Below are 21,504 nucleotides of genomic sequence, written 5' to 3' on the forward strand. Positions count from 1 at the left end.
TATTTCCTGTTCAGCTTTGCAAGCAAGATGAAACAAATGGTCCATAGGATAACACTCTTCATGAATTAGTATCTCTTGAATATCACGGTTTAATCCTCCCCAAAATCTATCCATAAAATCATCTTCACTTTCTTCTAAAGAGGAATGCAACAAGGTAGTTTGTAAATCATCATAATATTTTGTTACAGTTTCACTACCTTGTTTTAAGTGTTGCAACTTCTTAATCATGTCACGAGTATAATAAGCAGGGACGAAAGTATGTCGCATGGCAAGTTTCAAATCATCCCAAGTAGTAGGTATATAATCAGGGTGTAACCGACAATATTCACTCCACCAAACCAAAGCATAACCAGTGAAAGAACCAACCGCAACCTTAACCTTTTTATGTGCATTGAAATTATGGGAAGCAAATATATTTTTTATGTCGAACTCCCATTCAATATATAAAGCAGGTTTAAAACGGCCATTAAATGGTGGTATAGATACATTAACCTGATAATGTGCATTTGGATGTTTGTGCACCTCTCGTGACGGTTGTGGTATTTGCAAAGGTTGTGGCACGTCTCCCGCGATCGACAAAGCCCATGAATTGACTCTGGATCCTGTCATGATTAGTAGAACAAGAAACAAAACCCAAAAATAATGTTCCTATAACTACTAGGATGTGGTGGTAAAACGCTCACAGTAAAGCAAATATCAATGTCTTACAAGTTCTTACCATGCAGCAGGCGGTGATCGGCAACCAGCGGTGTCAAGTAACTCCGAATATTGAGTAAAGCGATTGCCAGGGGAGCGTACGTATACACGGTGTAGAAATATGTGGAGCTGGGTTGGCTATATATGGTAGCAAAAGATTAGCAATAATCAATTCAAAGATGCAATGTTGAATAAACGCTCAACGACAGTACTGTGCTGGTCCTAGGCTAGACCGGACTAGAGACGCGAGCCTAGAACACTAATGAGGTCACGGCGTAGCACAACTAGCATCAATGAAGGATACTAAGTAGCTCTGGACAGCAAGATATAAGTGAAGATCACAACGGCAGTAAAGATAATGAGGTGAAACAACAGCCAAGCAGGATATATCAACAACTTTGTCTCCAACTTTCCTCTGAAAAAAGTTTGTGCCGATTTTTTTGTTTTTTTTTCTTCTCTTTTTTTTTCCTCACACTTTTTTTTTCTTTCTCTCCTTTTTTTTCTGACTTTTTTTTCTCCTTTTTTTTCTCTCGTTTTTTCTCTTTTTTTTCTCCCTCTTTCCAAAACAAACTAGATAAGATGCAGATTGGATCAAGTGAAGATGTGAACGATCTCAACTATTATTATGACAATGAATGATGGGTAGCACGTGGTGGAAATTGATGGATGGGTGGTGGACAGCGGAAGAGATAATGATGCAGCGGTGGCGTGACTAATGTGAACAGAACTCGAAACTCTAAACGAACTAGACACTAAGACCAGCAACTCGACACGACGATGCAACCGATAATTCAACTATGCAAGCAATGAAAAGAAAATTGCAAAGGCTCAGATTGGCTTGGACCAAGGATGAATAGATCTAACTCTTTTTTGTGGCTTTTTCTTGGACAATAGGTAAGAAAATAAATCTAATCTAGGAAAACTGGAAATTCTCACCGAGCAACCTGAAAACTGATACCACTTGATAGAGGCGGGGTGTCCCGATCTTTCGATGAGATGATAACTATCGATTTGGTGAAGATGACTTTGACGATCCGACTACAAGCGTGCACGACGTTGCGCCTTAGCAATCGCTAAACCAACTCCGAGAGGTTATTGACCACGCCGAAGCACAATCAACCTGACCACGAAGGTCTATTCCTGCAAGCAATCGAAGAACAAGCAAGAATATGATAAAGCAATCTGAATATTGCGAATATAGATGAAGTATTGATAAAGGTGGGGATCCGTAAGCGGTCTTGGTCTGGTCGTTGGACACAAACGAAGTACACGAAGTTGCACTGGCTAACTTTTAACTAAACAAATCCCCAGGAAAAGCTACTAGATGGATCTACTTATATAGGAGCAAGGGGTGGCGGCCAAAGAGGTGGGAGGACGTCCCAAGGCAGCCTAAAACTAAATCTAGGTCGTACAAGGCCAATGGGCCCAAGTGGAGGTGATGTAACACCTTTGGACTTGTAGTTTGACTCGGATTCTGCTGCAGCATCAGATTGTTTCATACACAACTCAACGCTCCGGACGAATTTGCAGGTGGTTCCAATTGGGTTGGAAAGTGCACGAAATCTAGTTTCCAACAAAAAAAGAATCACCCAATTCGGAGTCCGTATGAAAAACTTGTGTGCGTTTTGAGTCAGGTGTGTCTGTGCAGTCCGAATCTGAATCCAGAACGTGAGAGACTTGGACTCTATCTTCTCTTGGGCCAAAAGTGACGTGAGAGAACTTTTTGGAGAGAAAATAAACATCTCTTTCTTCCTTATCTTCATATGTGGATTGTACAAATGTCCCATACACCTGCAATTAGACAAAACACAAAAGTGTGTGAAGTATTTTTGTTCTGGATAACATAAATAGATTATTGAATAGTTTGCACTAGAAATCACCTGACAAATATGCATATATGCAATATTTTTGGTCATATCCAAGGTAGTCATGTCCTCATCATATTAGTATACTCCTTATAGTCTAGAATGGTCTGAATCTCTCTATTTAATCCACCCAGAAAACGTGCAAGCATAGCTTCATTCTCCTCAACAATACCACATCGAATCATGCTAGTTTGTAATTCCTGATAATATTCTTCTACAGAATTTTTTCCTTGTCTTAAACGTTGCAATTTTTGAAGCAATTCACATTGATAATATGGTGGAACCCAACGCGTACGCATAGCAGTTTCAAAGCAGCCCAAGTAGTTGGAATAGGATATAATCTACAATGTTCAGACCACCAGACACATGCAAAACTAGTGAAAGCACAAACAGCAGCAGCAACCCGTCTCTCCTCGGGATATTGTAAACATGTAAAACGTTGTTCAGTTTCTAACTCCCAAGCAAGATATATATCAGGAACATACCTACCCTCAAATGGTGGAATATTCAATTTCAGTTTAGGAATATGGACATCATCTCGTACCTGAGGTGGTGGTGCAGGCCGACCATTACGAATATATACCTGAGGTCGACCTGCTGGTGGTGGTGCTGGTGGCTGCACGTAGTTCGGATGTTGATCAACCTCATCCTCATAATCTCCCACATAATCATCCTCCTCCGCATCAGCAGCATGAGCCACAGAAGTATCAACAGCAGCACCAACAGTTTGGGCAAACGCAAGAGGAACACGGCTCGCTCGGCGGAGGTCTATTTCACGACGTGGAGGTAGTCGTTGTTGTTGTTGTTGGAGAGGTGCGTTAGGTGCAGCGGGTGGTGGTGGTGGAACACGCGCGAGCAATTCATTAAACTTGTTATCGAGCTTTGTTTCGAACATCTTCTCCACGCCATCTATCTTCTCCATGGCCTCTTCAAATCTGTTTAGCACGTCTTGCACCTGTTCACTCATCATTTGCTGAAATTTATCATGCATATCCTTATTCGTCATGTTCTCCCAGTCAGTCTCGTCGGCTTGTGATCCTGGCATGGTTAGCAGTAATAGAAACACACAAGAATATGATCCTACAGACTACTAACAAGAGGTGGTGGTGGGTGTCACAAATCCGTCAAGCAAATCTCAAATTCTTACCAGTTCTTACCCAGCAGCAGGCAGTGATCGGCAACCGTTGTAGTCAAAAACTCTCAAAGCTTGGATAGAGCGATTACCAGGGAGAGTCAAACGCACGACGTAGATGTATGTGGAGCTGGGAAGGCTTATAATATGGTAGCAAAAAGGGTCAGCAATTATCAATTTAGAGCTGCAAAGTTGAATAAACGCTCAACGACGGTACTGTGATGTTCCTAGGCTAGACTGTGCTAGAGACGCGAGCCTAGAACACCAACAAAATCACGGCGCGGCACGTAAACTAGGGAAAAGCACACTGGAATTTTTTTTTCGCTCTTTTTTTTGCGCTCTTTTTTTTTGCACTGCTTTTTTTGTGAAAAATCACTATAATGGCGAGTGTCTCAAAACTCTTCCTAGCTCAAACTGACAGGATGGGCACGAAATTTTTTCGACCAAATTTTTTTTTTTCGACTGCCCGGACCCAAAAACTGGAAACGGGTCAAAAAAAACTTCCTATAATGGCACCTGTCTCAAAACACTCAGAAACACCTAAAAATAGGATAGCCAGAAATTTTTTCGAAAAATGCGTTTTTGAAAATTTTTGGGCCTAAACGGAGCGTGGTTTCCGGACTCTTTTTTTTTGGGCCTAAACGACTTCATTTCAAGAAGGGGAGGATGATGAGGACATCAATACAATTGTTACACCCACAGCCCCTGGTGCTATACATACTGGACCAATTACTAGAGCTCGTGCACGCAAACTAAATTTCAAGAAGGGGAGGATGATAAGTTTCAGCAAATGATGACTGAACAGGTGCAAGATGTGCTGAACAATTTTGAAGAGGCCATGGAGAAGATCACCGACCTTGAGAACACGTTCGAAACAAAGCTCGATAACAAGTTTAATGAATTGCTCGCGCGTCTTCCACCACCACCACCCGCTGCACCTAACGCACCTCTCCAACAACAACAACAACGATTACCTCCACGTCGCGAAACAGACCTCCGCCGAGCAAGCCGTGTTCCTCTTGCGTTTGGCCAAACTGTTGGTGCTGCTGTTGATACTTCTGTGGCTCCTGCTGCTGATGCGGAGGAGGATGATTATGTGGGAGATTATGAGGATGAGGTTGATCAAAATCAGCACTACGTGCAGCCACCTGTACCACCACCAGCAGGTCGACCTCAGGTATATATTCGTAATGGTAGGCCTGCACCACCGCCTCAGGTACGAGATGATGTCCATATTCCTAAACTGAAATTGAATATTCCACCATTTGAGGGTAGATATGTTCCTGATATATATCTTACTTGGGAGTTAGAAACTGAACAACGATTTACATGTTTACAATATCCTGAGGAGAGACGAGTTGCTGCTGCTGTTTGTGCTTTCACTAGTTTTGCATGTGTATGGTGGTCTGAACATTGTAGATTATATCCTATTCCAACTACTTGGGCTGCTTTGAAAACTGCTATGCGTACGCGTTGGGTTCCACCATATTATCAACGTGAATTGCTTCAAAAATTGCAGCGTTTAAGACAAGGGAAAAATTCTGTAGAAGAATATTATCAGGAATTACAAACTGGCATGATTAGATGTGGTATTGTTGAGGAGAATGAAGCTATGCTTGCACGTTTTCTGGGTGGATTAAATAGAGAGATTCAGACCATTCTAGACTATAAGGAGTATACTAATATCACTCGTTTATTCCATCTTGCTTGTAAAGCTGAACGTGAAGTGCAGGATCGACAAGCATTGGGGCGAACTAACTTTTCTGCAGCCCGACCTTCATCATGGACACCACGTGCATCTTCTACTTCAACTGCACCAGCACCTCCATCCGGTCCCACCTCCAGCCGTGATACAAGAAAACAGGCACAACCACCATTATCTGCCAAGAGCGCACCTGCGGGGCCTGCACAGCGTTCTTCTACTTCCATGGCATCAACAGGGCACACAAGTGATATTATTTGTCGTCGTTGTAAGGGAGGAGGTCATTATGTGAGAGAATGCAAATCTCCACGTGTGATGATTGCTACCGCGGATGGTGGATATGAGTCTGCTAGTGACTATGATGAGGAGACTTTGGCTCTTATTACACGTGAAGAACATGGTGGAGATGATTTTGATCATGAGACGCAATACATGGCTCCTGAAGACGCTGACAGGTATGAATGTTTAGTTGCTCAACGTGTTTTGAGTGTGCAGATCACACAAGCTGAGCAAAATCAGAGGCACAATTTGTTCCATACCAAGGGAGTTGTGAAAGAACGTTCTGTGCGCGTCATCATAGACGGAGGGAGCTGCAACAACTTGGCTAGCATGGAGATGGTGGAGAAGCTTTCTCTCACCACAAGACCACATCCACATCCTTACTACATCCAATGGTTCAACAACAGCGGCAAGGTTAAGGTAACACGTACTGTTCGTGTGCATTTTAGTATCTCTACATATGCTGATTATGTTGATTGTGATGTGGTACCTATGCAAGCATGTTCCTTATTACTTGGTAGACCATGGCAATTTGATAAAAATTCTGTACACCATGGTAGAAACAATCACTATACTCTTGTTCATAAGGATAAAAATATTACTTTGCTTCCTATGACTCCTGATTCCATTTTGAAAGATGATATTAATAGAGCTAATAAAGCAAAACAGGAGACGAATAAGATTGAAAATCAGATTGTGGCAAAAGAATTTGAGCAACAAATGAAGCCTAATAATAAACCATCTAGTGTTGCTTCTGAAATTAAATTGAAAAGTGCATGTTTATTTGCCACCAAATCTGATATTGATGAGCTAGATTTCAGCAAATCTGTTTGCTATGCTTTTGTGTGCAAAGAGGCATTATTTTCATTCGAGGACGTGCCTTCCTCTTTGCCTCCTGCTGTCACTAACATTTTGCAGGAGTTCGCTGACGTCTTTCCACAAGACGTGCCACCGGGATTACCGCCTATTCGAGGGATTGAGCATCAGATTGACTTAATTCCCGGTGCTTCTCTGCCAAACCGTGCACCATACCGTACCAATCCAGAGGAGACGAAGGAGATTATGCGTCAAGTACAAGAGCTTCTCGACAAAGGTTATATACGCGAATCCCTTAGTCCTTGTGCTGTTCCTATTATTCTAGTGCCGAAAAAGGATGGTACATCACGTATGTGTGTTGATTGTAGAGGCATTAATAATATTACTATTCGTTATCGTCATCCTATTCCTAGGCTAGATGATATGCTTGATGAATTGAGTGGCTCTACAATATTCTCCAAAGTTGATTTGCGTAGTGGATACCATCAAATTCGTATGAAATTGGGAGATGAATGGAAAACAGCATTCAAAACTAAGTTTGGATTATATGAGTGGTTAGTCATGCCTTTTGGGTTAACTAATGCACCTAGTACTTTCATGAGATTAACGAACGAAGTTTTACGTGCTTTCATTGGACGATTTGTGGTAGTTTACTTTGATGACATATTGATTTATAGCAGATCTTTGGGCTGAACATTGTAGATTATATCCTATTCCAACTACTTGGGCTGCTTTGAAAACTGCTATGCGTACGCGTTGGGTTCCACCATATTATCAACGTGAATTGCTTCAAAAATTGCAGCGTTTAAGACAAGGGAAAAATTCTGTAGAAGAATATTATCAGGAATTACAAACTGGCATGATTAGATGTGGTATTGTTGAGGAGAATGAAGCTATGCTTGCACGTTTTCTGGGTGGATTAAATAGAGAGATTCAGACCATTCTAGACTATAAGGAGTATACTAATATCACTCGTTTATTCCATCTTGCTTGTAAAGCTGAACGTGAAGTGCAGGATCGACAAGCATTGGCGCGAACTAACTTTTCTGCAGGCCGACCTTCTTCATGGACGCCACGTGCATCTTCTACTTCAACTGCACCAGCACCTCAATCAGGTGCCTCCTACAGTCGTGATACAAGAAAACAGGAACAACCACCATTATCTGCCAAGAGCGCACCTGCGGGGCCTGCACAGCGTTCTTCTTCTTCCATGGCATCAACAGGGCACACAAGTGATATTATTTGTCGTCGTTGTAAGGGAGGAGGTCATTATGCGAGGGAATGCAAATCTCCGCGTGTGATGATTGCTACCGCGGATGGTGGATATGAGTCCGCTAGTGACTATGATGAGGAGACATTGGCTCTTATTACATGTGAAGAACATGGTGGAGATGATTCTGATCATGAGACGCAATACATGGCTCCTGAAGACGCTGACAGGTATGAATGTTTAGTTGCTCAACGTGTTTTGAGTGTGCAGGTCACACAAGCTGAGCAAAATCAGAGGCACAATTTGTTCCATACCAAGGGAGTTGTGAAGGAACGTTCTGTGCGCGTCATAATAGACGGAGGGAGCTGCAACAACTTGGCTAGCATGGAGATGGTGGAGAAGCTTTCTCTCACCACAAGACCACATCCACATCCTTACTACATCCAATGGTTCAACAACAGCGGCAAGGTTAATGTAACACGTACTGTTCGTGTGCATTTTAGTATCTCTACATATGCTGATTATGTTGATTGTGATGTGGTACCTATGCAAGCATGTTCCTTATTACTTGGTAGACCATGGCAATTTGATAAAAATTCTGTACACCATGGTAGAAACAATCACTATACTCTTGTTCATAAGGATAAAAATATTACTTTGCTTCCTATGACTCCTGATTCCATTTTGAAAGATGATATTAATAGAATTAATAAAGCAAAACAGGAGACGAATAAGAGTGAAAATCAGATTGTGGCAAAAGAATTTGAGCAACAAATGAAGCCTAATAATAAACCATCTAGTGTTGCTTCTGAAATTAAATTGAAAAGTGCATGTTTATTTGCCACCAAATCTGATATTGATGAGCTAGATTTCAGCAAATCTGTTTGCTATGCTTTTGTGTGCAAAGAGGCATTATTTTCATTCGAGGACATGCCTTCCTCTTTGCCTCCTGCTGTCACTAACATTTTGCAGGAGTTCGCTGACGTCTTTCCACAAGACGTGCCACCGGGATTACCGCCTATTCGAGGGATTGAGCATCAGATTGACTTAATTCCCGGTGCTTCACTGCCAAACCGTGCACCATACCGTACCAATCCAGAGGAGACGAAGGAGATTATGCGTCAAGTACAAGAGCTTCTCGACAAAGGTTATATACGCGAATCCCTTAGTCATTGTGCTGTTCCTATTATTCTAGTGTCGAAAAAGGATGGTACATCACGTATGTGTGTTGATTGTAGAGGCATTAATAATATTACTATTCGTTATCGTCATCCTATTCCTAGGCTAGATGATATGCTTGATGAATTGAGTGGCTCTACAATATTCTCCGAAGTTGATTTGCGTAGTGGATACCACCAAATTCGTATGAAATTGGGAGATGAATGGAAAACAGCATTCAAAACTAAGTTTGGATTATATGAGTGGTTAGTCATGCCTTTTGGGTTAACTAATGCACCTAGTACTTTCATGAGATTAATGAACGAAGTTTTACGTGCTTTCATTGGACGATTTGTGGTAGTTTACTTTGATGACATATTGATTTATAGCAGATCTTTGGAAGAACATTTGGAACATTTACATGCTGTTTTTATTGCTCTACGTGATGCACGTTTGTTTGGTAACCTTGGGAAGTGCACCTTTTGCACCGACCGAGTATCTTTTCTTGGCTATGTTGTTACTCCACAGGGAATTGAAGTTGATAAAGCCAAGATTGAAGCTATTGAGAGTTGGCCGCAACCCAAAACGGTCACACAAGTGAGGAGTTTTCTTGGCCTCGCTGGATTCTATAGGCGTTTTGTGAGAGATTTCAGCACCATTGCTGCACCTCTCAATGAGCTTACAAAGAAAGATGTGCGTTTTCTTTGGGGTACCACACAGGAAGAAGCCTTCTCGGTATTGAAAGATAAGTTGACACATGCTCCTTTACTCCAACTTCCTGATTTTAGTAAGACTTTTGAGCTTGAATGTGATGCTAGTGGAATTGGATTAGGCGGTGTGTTATTACAAGATGGCAAACCTGTTGCATACTTTTCTGAAAAATTGAGTGGGCCTAGTCTGAATTATTCTACTTATGATAAAGAATTATATGCTCTTGTTCGGACTTTAGAAACATGGCAACATTATTTATGGCCCAAAGAATTTGTTATACATTCTGATCATGAATCTTTGAAACATATTAAAAGTCAAGCTAAATTGAATCGTAGACATGCTAAATGGGTTGAATTCATTGAGACTTTTCCTTATGTCATTAAACACAAGAAGGGAAAAGAAAATGTTATTGCTGATGCATTGTCTCGCCGCTATACTATGCTTTCACAACTTGACTTCAAAATATTTGGTTTAGAGACCATCAAAGATCAATATGTGCATGATGCTGATTTTAAAGATGTAATGCAGAATTGTAAAGAAGGAAGAATGTGGAACAAGTTCGTCGTTAACGATGGATTTGTGTTTCGTGCTAACAAGCTATGCATTCCAGCTATCTCAATTCGTCTTTTGTTGTTGCAGGAGGCGCATGGAGGAGGATTAATGGGACACTTTGGCGTGAAGAAGACGCAGGACGTACTTGCTACACATTTCTTTTGGCCAAAGATGAGACGGGATGTTGAGCGTTTTATTGCTCGATGCACTACATGTCAAAAAGCTAAGTCACGACTCAATCCTCATTGTTTATATATGCCTTTGCCTGTACCTAGTGTTCCTTGGGAGGATATATCTATGGACTTTGTTTTAGGTTTACCTCGAACAAAGAAGGGGAGGGATAGCATATTTGTTGTCGTGGATAGATTCTCGAAAATGGCACACTTTATACCATGTCATAAAAGCGATGATGCTGTTAATGTTGCTGATTTGTTCTTTCGTGAAATTATTCGCTTGCATGGTGTGCCAAATACTATTGTTTCAGATCGTGATACTAAATTTCTTAGCCACTTTTGGAGATGTTTATGGGCTAAGTTGGGGACTAAGCTGCTTTTTAGTACTACTTGTCACCCCCAAACTGATGGACAAACTGAAGTAGTCAATAGAACGTTGTCTACTATGCTTAGGGCTGTTTTGAAGAATAATAAGAAAATGTGGGAGGAATGCTTGCCTCATATTGAATTTGCTTATAATCGTTCATTGCATTCTACTACTAAGATGTGCCCTTTTGAAGTTGTGTATGGTTTCCTACCTCGTGCACCTATTGATTTGTTGCCTCTTCCATCTTCGGAAAAGGTTAATTTTGATGCTAAACAACGTGCTGAATTGATTTTAAAAATGCATGAGTTAACTAAGGAAAACATTGAGCGTATGAATGCTAAATATAAACTTGCTGGAGATAAGGGTAGAAAACATGTTGTGTTTGCACCTGGAGATCTTGTTTGGTTACATTTGCGTAAGGATAGATTTCCTGATTTGCACAAATCGAAGCTAATGCCACGTGCTGATGGTCCCTTTAAGGTGTTAGAGAAAATAAATGATAATGCATATAAACTTGAGCTGCGTGCAGATTTTGGGGTTAGTCCCACTTTTAACATTGTAGATTTGAAGCCTTATTTGGGTGAGGAAGATGAGTTTCCGTCGAGGACGACTTCATTTCAAGAAGGGGAGGATGATGAGGACATCAATACCATTGTTACACCCACAGCCCCTACTGCTACATATACGGGACCAATTACTAGAGCTCGCGCACGCCAATTAAATTATCAGGTACTTTCGTTTCTTGGTAATGATTCTAATGTTCATGAGAATATGATGCTGCCTAAATTGGATACATTTGTTTTGCTTACAAATGAAGGGCCTAGCTTGGAGAAGGATGAACATTGGAGCAAGAACAAGCATGGAGATGATGCCATGCGCAAGGGGAACAAGAACGGAGTTACAAGTGATGATTTCAGGACTTTGAAGCCACCATAATGGGTGCATGAAGCCTTGGACGAAATATACAAGATGCCACTTCATAAATTTCGTCCCAAGGCTATTATAGGTGCTGCATCACCTTTTTATTGGGCCAGGCCCATGTAATTTCGAAATACATAGGTATAGGCTATTTTTAGAGTCCGTATGTGTGGGGAAACAAGAGATAGGGTTGATTTCGGACCCCTCCACCAAGGGCCACGAAATTCCCCCTCTCTTCCTCCATATATACAGCCCTTAGGGCACTGTTTAGACTTTGGGTTTTGTTTAGATTAAAAGTTCGCCATAGCTGCAACTTCGCGTACTTCGTTTGTGTTCAACGACCAGACAAAGGCGTCACAGAACCCCACCTTGATCAATAAAGCTTTCATCTTATATTCGCAATATCCAGATTGCAATCTTAGTTTCTTGCTTGTTCTTTGTTTGCTCGCAGGAAACAGACCCTCGTGGTCAGGTTGATCGTGCTCCGGCGTGGTCAATAACCTCTCGGAGTTGGTTTAGCGATTGCTAAGGCGCGACGTCCTCGCACGTTCGTAGTCGGATCGTCAAAGTCGACTTCCACCAAAGCGATATCCATCATCTCAACGAAAGACGGGACACCTTTGCCTCTATCAAAAACGGAGCCCAACGAGGGACTTGGGGATGGGCTCCAGCGACACAGACAAGTCGAAGGATGTCTCCGGGCGGATGAGCTCTAGGCGGTGCACGCCTCGAAGCTTGCCGGCAACGTAAAGACGGTGCCGTGCTGGTGAACTGTAGGTGGTGGAGAGGCGGGGACGAGGTGGCATGCCATGGGGGACGGGCGCATGATGGAGGAGGTTGGGCGGCGGCTCCTGCCACGCCGCGAAGGCGGAAAGGTGCGGGGCGACGACAAGGTACGGCAGCTTGACGTGGCTCCGGCGATTTGCTCATGGATCGGGATGAGGAGGCCACGGCCTCGGGCGCAGATGCAGGGGAGCACCGACGCAGGACTGAGCGGGGAAGACCGGAGATGGACGAAGGAGAGGCCAGCGACGCTTGGCAGCGGGGTTGGCATGGTCGGAGGGGTCTTCGGCGCTGGGAGCAGCGACAGGGCACGAAGGACGAGGGGGGATCGAGGGAGCGAATGACTCGGGCGCGGGCGCTCCTCTCCTGGCGGCGCTGGAGGGAGGAACGAAGGAGGAGGAGGGGTTCGAGAGAGATGTTCGGCTGGGCCTAGGGTTAAAGATGGGCCGGAGCGACTGGGCCTTAGGAGGCCGCGGATGGCTGCGCGCTGCTGGGCCACTTCGGTAGTGGGCTGGCTGATGGGCTCCCTTCTCCCACTCTCTTCTCTTCCTGATTCTTTTAACAGAACACAAATAAAGAGGAGAAAAAGAAAGAGGGGGAGGGGTTAGGGGAAGAAGTTGAACACGCGGATAATTTTCCGGGACTCACAAAAATGTGTATGATCGAAGAAAATAGAAAAGGTCATGATTGAAAGATTGAACTCAAATTCCTTTGAATTTAATTCAAAAGGTTTGAACTAGGACATGTTTTTCGAAGTGCCCAAAAATGTTGAGAATTTTGGTGGAGCTCCGTAAAATGACGAAAGGATATATGGCGAAGTTAGAGGTCAAGAGTTGTGAGAACAAAGGCATTGGGATTTTGCAAGTGTGTTATGGTGAATTCCAAAAATGGAATATTTTATAATATCTCCCTAAATATCGGGAGGGTATGTTTTAAAGAGAAACCACCATGTGAGTTCCCTCAATTTAAACGGACCGAAGATCCATACGGTTTATTTAGTTGAGTTTTCAAAAATTAAATGACATGATGACATGATGCAATGCAAATGATGCAATGATGAATGCAACAAACCAACAACTCACACGATGAAACTCAGACAACATGGAAGGTGTCTGAAGCTCCGGGCTTGGGGCATCACAACACTCCACCACTATGAGAGGATCTCGTCCCGAGATCTAGGATGGCACCGGAGGGAAACGAAAGAGGAAGAGAAGAGTTAAAACTAAGTTGCTTCTTTGACAAATGAGTGAAACCAAAGAACCTTGAGAGGTTAAACAATTTAAAAGAAGAATACGATGGAGATGAACAAAGTTGAAAACACTCCGTTAGAAAGGAGGAACAAGGAACATTACTAGAACCTTGTAGGTTGAAAGACATAAGAAAAGGGGTACAATAGACAAGAAGTACATGCAAGCACTCCGGTAGAGACGAGATGTACAAGGAACGATAAGGATCAATTACGACAACACTCCTGTAGAAACAAGATAGAGGAGGAAAAACAATGATATAATTTGGACAACACTCCGACTATAAATGGAAGGAATTGAACATGAACTTGACAAGATGAGAGTTTGCTTGATGAAATCAACAACACACTACCTCTAGAACTATTGAAAGAATGGCACAATGGGTAAGAAAGATTACAGACAGCACTGCGGTTGAGAAGGGAGGTAAAACTTGACAAGATGAGAGAACTTGAATGAAGGACACGCCACTCTGGTTGAATGGATAAGCAAAAGGAAAGAACATGATCTTTGGCAAAAATGCGGATGATGGATGAAGAGAGCAACATCACTATGCCTCCGGAACGAAAGAATAGAAGTTGAATCATTGGCAAGGAAAGAATTGAGAAGAAAAAGACAACTTCTGCCACAAATGAGCTTGGAAAACAACCTTCCAAGAAAAAATTATAACGGATTTGTTGGAAAACCAACAACGAAACGAATAAGCTTGTAGTGGGCTTATGGAAACATCTCAAAATTAAGGCGAAATTCTGCCACTACGAAAACAATAGATTGGATTTATATCAACAAGGAGACTTGAAGCTTATTTCACCGGGATAGGAAGGAGAAGATTGGATCATTGATAAGCATCACAATAGCAACATTCCCAATGGAAGGCTTTCGGTGAAATCTAAAACAAGATACTCCAACGAAGTAATTGAAGGATTTAATTATCTCATTCTTGATAACTTGTGAATCATGAAACACGAAGGGAAATTATCAACAATGACATAACACCACCTCAAAAGATGAGATAGAAAGAATTGCACTACGGAATGCAAGATGAAGAATACTAGAGCTCCTCGAAACAAGACATGTGTTGAACACCATGTTTAATTTTGAGTATAGCTTGGCAGATCTTAACTTTAAGAGATATCTTGAAGAACAATTGAAGGATGAACAGAATCCTTGACGAGCCACCATGAAGAAAAAACTCTCGAAGAACTCCGGATAGATAAAAAAAGGTCGCAAGGAAAAGAAGCTTGAAAAGAATAAGATGAATCCTTGCATTGGTTAAATGGAGCTTCGCGAAGGTATAACCGAGAAAACATGGAACTCCGGAAAGAAAGATGAACAATTGAAACCGAGAAATACTTCATCGTGAACAAACTCGGGAAGAATGAATCAATCACTTGGATGAAACAAGAATAAGAATTATGTTATGCGCATCCTTCACCAATTTAGATTGATGACAAGCAACGGATTTGGCATACTACTTATTCTCGTAGAAAGGATTAAGATAGATATATCGCAAACTTGAGAAAAGTCTTCAATGATCCACCGGTAGGATTGGAAAGAACCAATGGATTGATATGATAATGAAGGAAGAGAAATCTTTGAACGAACCACCGTAAGAATTGAAAATGAACGAAGAAAAAAAAGAAACACCGGGGAGAATTAGAAAATGAACGAAGATACTTGAGAGAATTTAGATGCAAGTGAACGAAGAGATCCCGAGCTGATTATAGGATACTTGAATGACGCACCGGTAAGATTGTGGAAAGAGAGATGAATGCTGAGAATGAATAATTCTGAGATGAAGGGCTCCGGAGAATCAAACTGAAAAGAATCTTGAATTGCGCCGGATAGGTGAAAAGAATTCTCACAATCGGAAACAATTATGAGAGGATGGAAGCAAGCTAGAACTATGAATCTTGAGAGAACGGGCCAAGATTTGAGAGAAACTCTTCTTCGGTCTTCAAATGTTGAGAATGACGATGCGAAACACCAACATGAGTTGTTGAGATACTCTGGGATGAAGAATGGAAAGGTTGAACCAAGGACGAAAAGAATTTGAAAGATCTTGGAGAAAGGCATATGACTGATGATAATTCATTCTTACGCCAACTTTGAAAGAATTTGAGGATAGCTCTGGGAAAATAAGAAGAGTCAGGTAAGTTCCTAGGAAAAGACCTGTGGGTTAGGTCCCACTCAAGAGAAACACCGTTGGAATGCTTTTGAAGAGAGATTGCACCGGTTGAATTAAATGGCTTGAATGAGATAACATCCTCGAAAGAGCTTGAACGAATGCAGAGTGGAAACACAAATCTTCGAGATATCTTCAGCACTCCAGAACAAATAAAGAGTGAGAGGTGAATGATAAAGAGTTGCACCGGCATGAGAAAACATTTGAAATGAGGAAAAGGATATGATCAACACCAAAGCTTGAATTTCAACCACCGGAGAAGAAATAGAACGAAGAATTGTTAGAGGCAAAGGTGTCCCGTCTTTCAATGAGATGATGGATATCACTTTGGTGGCAGTCGACTTTGACGATCCGACTACGAACGTGCGAGGACGTCGCGCCTTAGCAATCGCTAAACCAACTCCAAGAGGTTATTGAGCACGCCGGAGCATGATCAACCTGACCACGAGGGTCTGTTTCCTGCGAGCAAACGAAGAACAAGCAAGAAACTGAGATTGCAATCTGGATATTGCGAATATAAGATTAAAGCTTTATTGATCAAGGTGGGGTTCTATGACGCCTTTGTTTGGTCGTTGAACACAAACGAAGTACGCGAAGTTGCAGCTATGGCGAACTTTTAATCTAAACAAAACCCAAAGTCTAAATGATGCCCTAAGGGCTGTATATATGGAGGAAGAGGGGGGAATTTCGTGACCCCTGGTGGAGGGGTCCGAAATCAACCCTATCTCTTGTTTCCCCACACATACAGACTCTAAAAATAGCTTATACTTATGTATTTCGAAATTACATGGGCCTGGCCCAATAATAAGGTGACGCGTCACCTATAATAGCCTCGGGACGAAATTTATGAAGTGGCATCTTGTATATTTCGTCCAAGGCTTCATGCACCCATTATGGTGGCTTCAAAGTCCTGAAATCATCACTTGTAACTCCGTTCTTGTTCCCCTTGCGCATGCCATCATCTCCATGCTTGTTCTTAATCCAATGTTCATCCTTCTCCAAGCTAGGCCCTTCATTTGTAAGCAAAACAAATGTATCCAATTTAGGCAGCATCATATTCTCATGAACATTAGAATCATTACCAAGAAACAAAAGTACCTGGTAATTTAGTTGGCGTGCGCGAGCTCTAGTAATTGGTCCAATATTTATAGCAGCAGGGGTTGTGGGTGTAACAAAATTGTATTGATGTCCTCATCATCCTCCCCTTCTTGAAATAAAGTCGTCCTCGACGGAAGTTCATCTTCCTCACCCAAATAAGGCTTCAAATCTGCAATGTTAAAAGTGGGACTAACCCCAAAATCTGCAGGCAGCTCAAGTTTATATGCATTATCATTTATTTTCTCTAACACCTTAAAGGGACCATCAGCACGTGGCATTAACTTTGATTTGTGCAAATCCGGAAATCTATCCTTACGCAAATGTAACCAAACAAGATCTCCAGGTGCAAACACAACATGTTTTCTACCCTTATCTCCAGCAAGTTTATATTTAGCATTCATACGCTCAATGTTTTCCTTAGTTAACTCATGCATTTTTAAAATCAATTCAGCATGTTGTTTAGCATCAAAATTAACCTTCTCCGAAGATGGAAGAGGCAACAAATCAATAGGTGCACGAGGTAGGAAACCATACACAACTTCAAAAGGGCACATCTTAGTAGTAGAATGCAATGAACGATTATAAGCAAATTCAATATGAGGCAAGCATTCCTCCCACATTTTCTTATTATTCTTCAAAACAGCCCTAAGCATAGTAGACAACGTTCTATTGACTACTTCAGTTTGTCCATCAGTTTGGGGGTGACAAGTAGTACTAAAAAGTAGTTTAGTCCCCAACTTAGCCCATAAACATCTCCAAAAGTGGCTAAGAAATTTAGTGTCACGATCTGAAACAATAGTATTTGGCACACCATGCAAGCGAATAATTTCACGAAAGAACAAATCAGCAACATTAACAGCATCATCGCTTTTATGACATGGTATAAAGTGTGCCATTTTCGAGAATCTATCCACGACAACAAATATGCTATCCCTCCCCTTCTTTGTTCGAGGTAAACCTAAAACAAAGTCCATAGATATATCCTCCCAAGGAACACTAGGTACAGGCAAAGGCATATATAAACCATGAGGATTGAGTCGTGACTTAGCTTTTTGACATGTAGTGCAGCGAGCAGTAAAACGCTCAACATCCCGTCTCATCTTTGGCCAAAAGAAATGTGTAGCAAGTACGTCCTCCGTCTTCTTCACGCCAAAGTGTCCCATTAATCCTCCTCCATGCGCCTCCTGCAATAACAAAAGACGAACGGAGCTAGCTGGAATGCATAGCTTGTTAGCATGAAACACAAATCCATCGTTAACAACGAACTTGTTCCACATTCTTCCTTCTTTACAATTCTGCATTACATCTTTAAAATCAGCATCATGCACATATTGATCTTTGATGGTCTCCAAACCAAATATTTTGAAGTCAAGTTGTGAAAGCATAGTATAGCGGCGAGACAATGCATCAGCAATAACATTTTCTTTTCCCTTCTTGTGTTTAATGACATAAGGAAAAGTCTCAATGAATTCAACCCATTTAGCATGTCTCCGATTCAGTTTAGCTTGACTTTTAATATGTTTCAAAGATTCATGATCAGAATGTATACAAATTCTTTGGGCCATAAATAATGTTGCCATGCTTCTAAAGTCCGAACAAGAGCATATAATTCTTTATCATAAGTAGAATAATTCAGACTAGGCCCACTCAATTTTTCAGAAAAGTATGCAACAGGTTTCCCATCTTGTAATAACACATCGCCTAATCCAATTCCACTAGCATCACATTCAAGCTCAAAAGTCTTATTAAAATCAGGAAGTTGGAGTAAAGGAGCATGTGTCAACTTATCTTTCAATACCGAGAAGGCTTCTTCCTGTGCGGTACCCCAAAGAAAACGCACATCTTTCTTTGTAAGCTCATTGAGAGGTGCAGCAATGGTGCTGAAATCTCTCACAAAACGCCTATAGAATCCAGCGAGGCCAAGAAAACTCCTCACTTGTGTGACCGTTTTGGGTTGCGGCCAACTCTCAATAGCTTCAATCTTGGCTTTATCAACTTCAATTCCCTGTGGAGTAACAACATAGCCAAGAAAAGATACTCGGTCGGTGCAAAAGGTGCACTTCCCAAGGTTACAAAACAACGTGCATCACGTAGAGCAATAAAAACAACACGTAAATGTTCCAAATGTTCTTCGAAAGATCTGCTATAAATCAATATGTCATCAAAGTAAACTACCACAAATCATCCAATGAAAGCACGTAAAACTTCGTTCATTAATCTCATGAAAGTACTAGGTACATTAGTGATAGAGGCGGGGGTGTCCCGATCTTTCGATGAGATGATAACTATCGATTTGGTGGAGACGACTTTGACGATCCGACTACAAACGTGCACGATGTTGCGCCTTAGCAATCGCTAAACCAATCTCTTGAGGTTACTGACGATGCCGGAAGCACGGTCAGCCTGACCACGAAGGTCTATTCCTGCAAGCAATCGAAGAACGAGCAAGAATATGATTAAGCAATCTGAATATCGCAAATATATATGAAGTATTGATAATTGTGGGGATCCGGAAGCGGTCTTGGTCTGGTCGTTGGACACAAACGAAGTACACGAAGTTGCAATGGCTAACTTTTAACTAAACAAATCCCAAGGAAAAGCTACTAGATGGATCTACTTATATAGGAGCAAGGGGTGGCGGCCAAGGAGGTGGAAGGACGTCCCAAGGCAGCCTAAAACTAAATCTAGGTCGTACAAGGCCAATGGGCCCAAGTGGAGGTGATGTAACACCTTTGGACTTGTAGTTTGACTCGGATTCTGCTGCAGCATCAGATTGTTTCGTCCACAACTCAACGCTCCGGACGAATTTGAAGGTGATTCCAATTAGGTTGGAAAGTGCACGAAATCTAGTTTCCAACAAAAAAAGAATCACCCAATTCGGAGTCCGTATGAAAAACTTGTGTGCGTTTTGAGTCAGGTGTGTCTGTGCAGTCCGAATCTGAATCCAGAACGTGAGAGACTTGGACTCTATCTTCTCTTGGGCCAAAAGTGACGTGAGAGAACTTTTTGGACAGCAAATAAACATCTCTTTCTTCCTTATCTTCATATGTGGATTGTACAAATGTCCCATACACCTGACAAATATGCATATATGCAATATTTTTGGTCATATCCAAGGTAGTCATGTCCTCATCATCCTCCCCTTCTTGAAAATAAAGCCGTCCTCGGCGTTGCTTAATCTGAAATGTGGCTAACAAAAGAGACAAGGTGTACATGTTGTATATGTATATGTCATCCATTTTTACTTCCCTTGATTTTTGCATATATGACACATGAATAGATGAGTAACTTGCATAGTTCATAAAATCTAAAGCCAAAAAATTAGCACAAGAAGTAGAAGGCATGAAAATATTGCAACTCAGTTTGCACATATAAGTGAAGCTCTTATTCATTTCAAAAGATTGACAATGTTCATCATTAAACCATCCCAACATTGGTGAATAAACCTTACTTGCATCAAATTTACATGCTACAACATGCTTAAATAAGCAAACATGCAATAAGTCATTCAACACAGAATCATCACCAAGATTAGAGGTCATATCAAAATGATTAAACATTGGTTCTTTTGCATCAATAGTTAATTAAATGGGTGCACTCAAAATTGTTGGTATTTCAGTTGTTTGATCACATGGCAAAGTCAAATTATCAACGTAGTCCTCTAAAATAGGTGGTGTGATCAAAGTAGTGGGTAGCTCATCAGATGGTGCATTCAAATTGACAAGGCATTCATCATTCTCATGTAGAGATGGAAGATCAGTACCTTTGTCATTACCTCTTATGATCAACTCAGATGATGTAGCCACTCTTGGGGTGATAGAGGCGAGGGTCCCGATCTTTCGATGAGATGGTGGATTTCGCTTTGGTGGAAGTCGACTTTGACGATCCGACTACGAACGTGCGAGGACGTCGCGCCTTAGCAATCGCTAAACCAACTCCGAGAGGTTATTGACCACGCCGGAGCACGATCAACCTGACCACGAGGGTCTGTTTCCTGCGAGCAAACGAAGAACAAGCAAGAAACTAAGATTGCAATCTGGATATTGCGAATATAAGATGAAAGCTTTATTGATCAAGGTGGGGTTCTGTGACGCCTTTGTCTGGTCGTTGAACACAAACGAAGTACGCGAAGTTGCAGCTATGGCGAACTTTTAATCTAAACAAAACCCAAAGTCTAAACGATGCCCTAAGGGCTGTATATATGGAGGAAGAGGGGGAGAATTTCGTGGCCCTTGGTGGAGGGGTCCGAAATCAACCCTATCTCTTGTTTCCCCACACATACGGACTCTAAAAATAGCCTATACTCATGTATTTCGAAATTACATGGGCCTGGCCCAATAATAAGGTGACGCAGCACCTAAAATAGCCTCGGGACGAAATTTATGAAGTGGCGTCTTGTATATTTCGTCCAAGGCTTCATGCACCCATTATGGTGGCTTCAAAGTCCTGAAATCATCACTTGTAACTCCGTTCTTGTTTCCCTTGCGCATGCCATCATCTCCATGCTTGTTCTTGCTCCAATGTTCATCCTTCTCCAAGCTAGGCCCTTCATTTGTAAGCAAAACAAATGTATCCAATTTAGGCAGCATCATATTCTCATGAACATTAGAATCAT

Source organism: Triticum aestivum, chromosome 4A, assembly GCF_018294505.1.
Source record: "Triticum aestivum cultivar Chinese Spring chromosome 4A, IWGSC CS RefSeq v2.1, whole genome shotgun sequence".
NCBI classification, from domain to species: Eukaryota; Viridiplantae; Streptophyta; class Magnoliopsida; order Poales; family Poaceae; genus Triticum; species Triticum aestivum.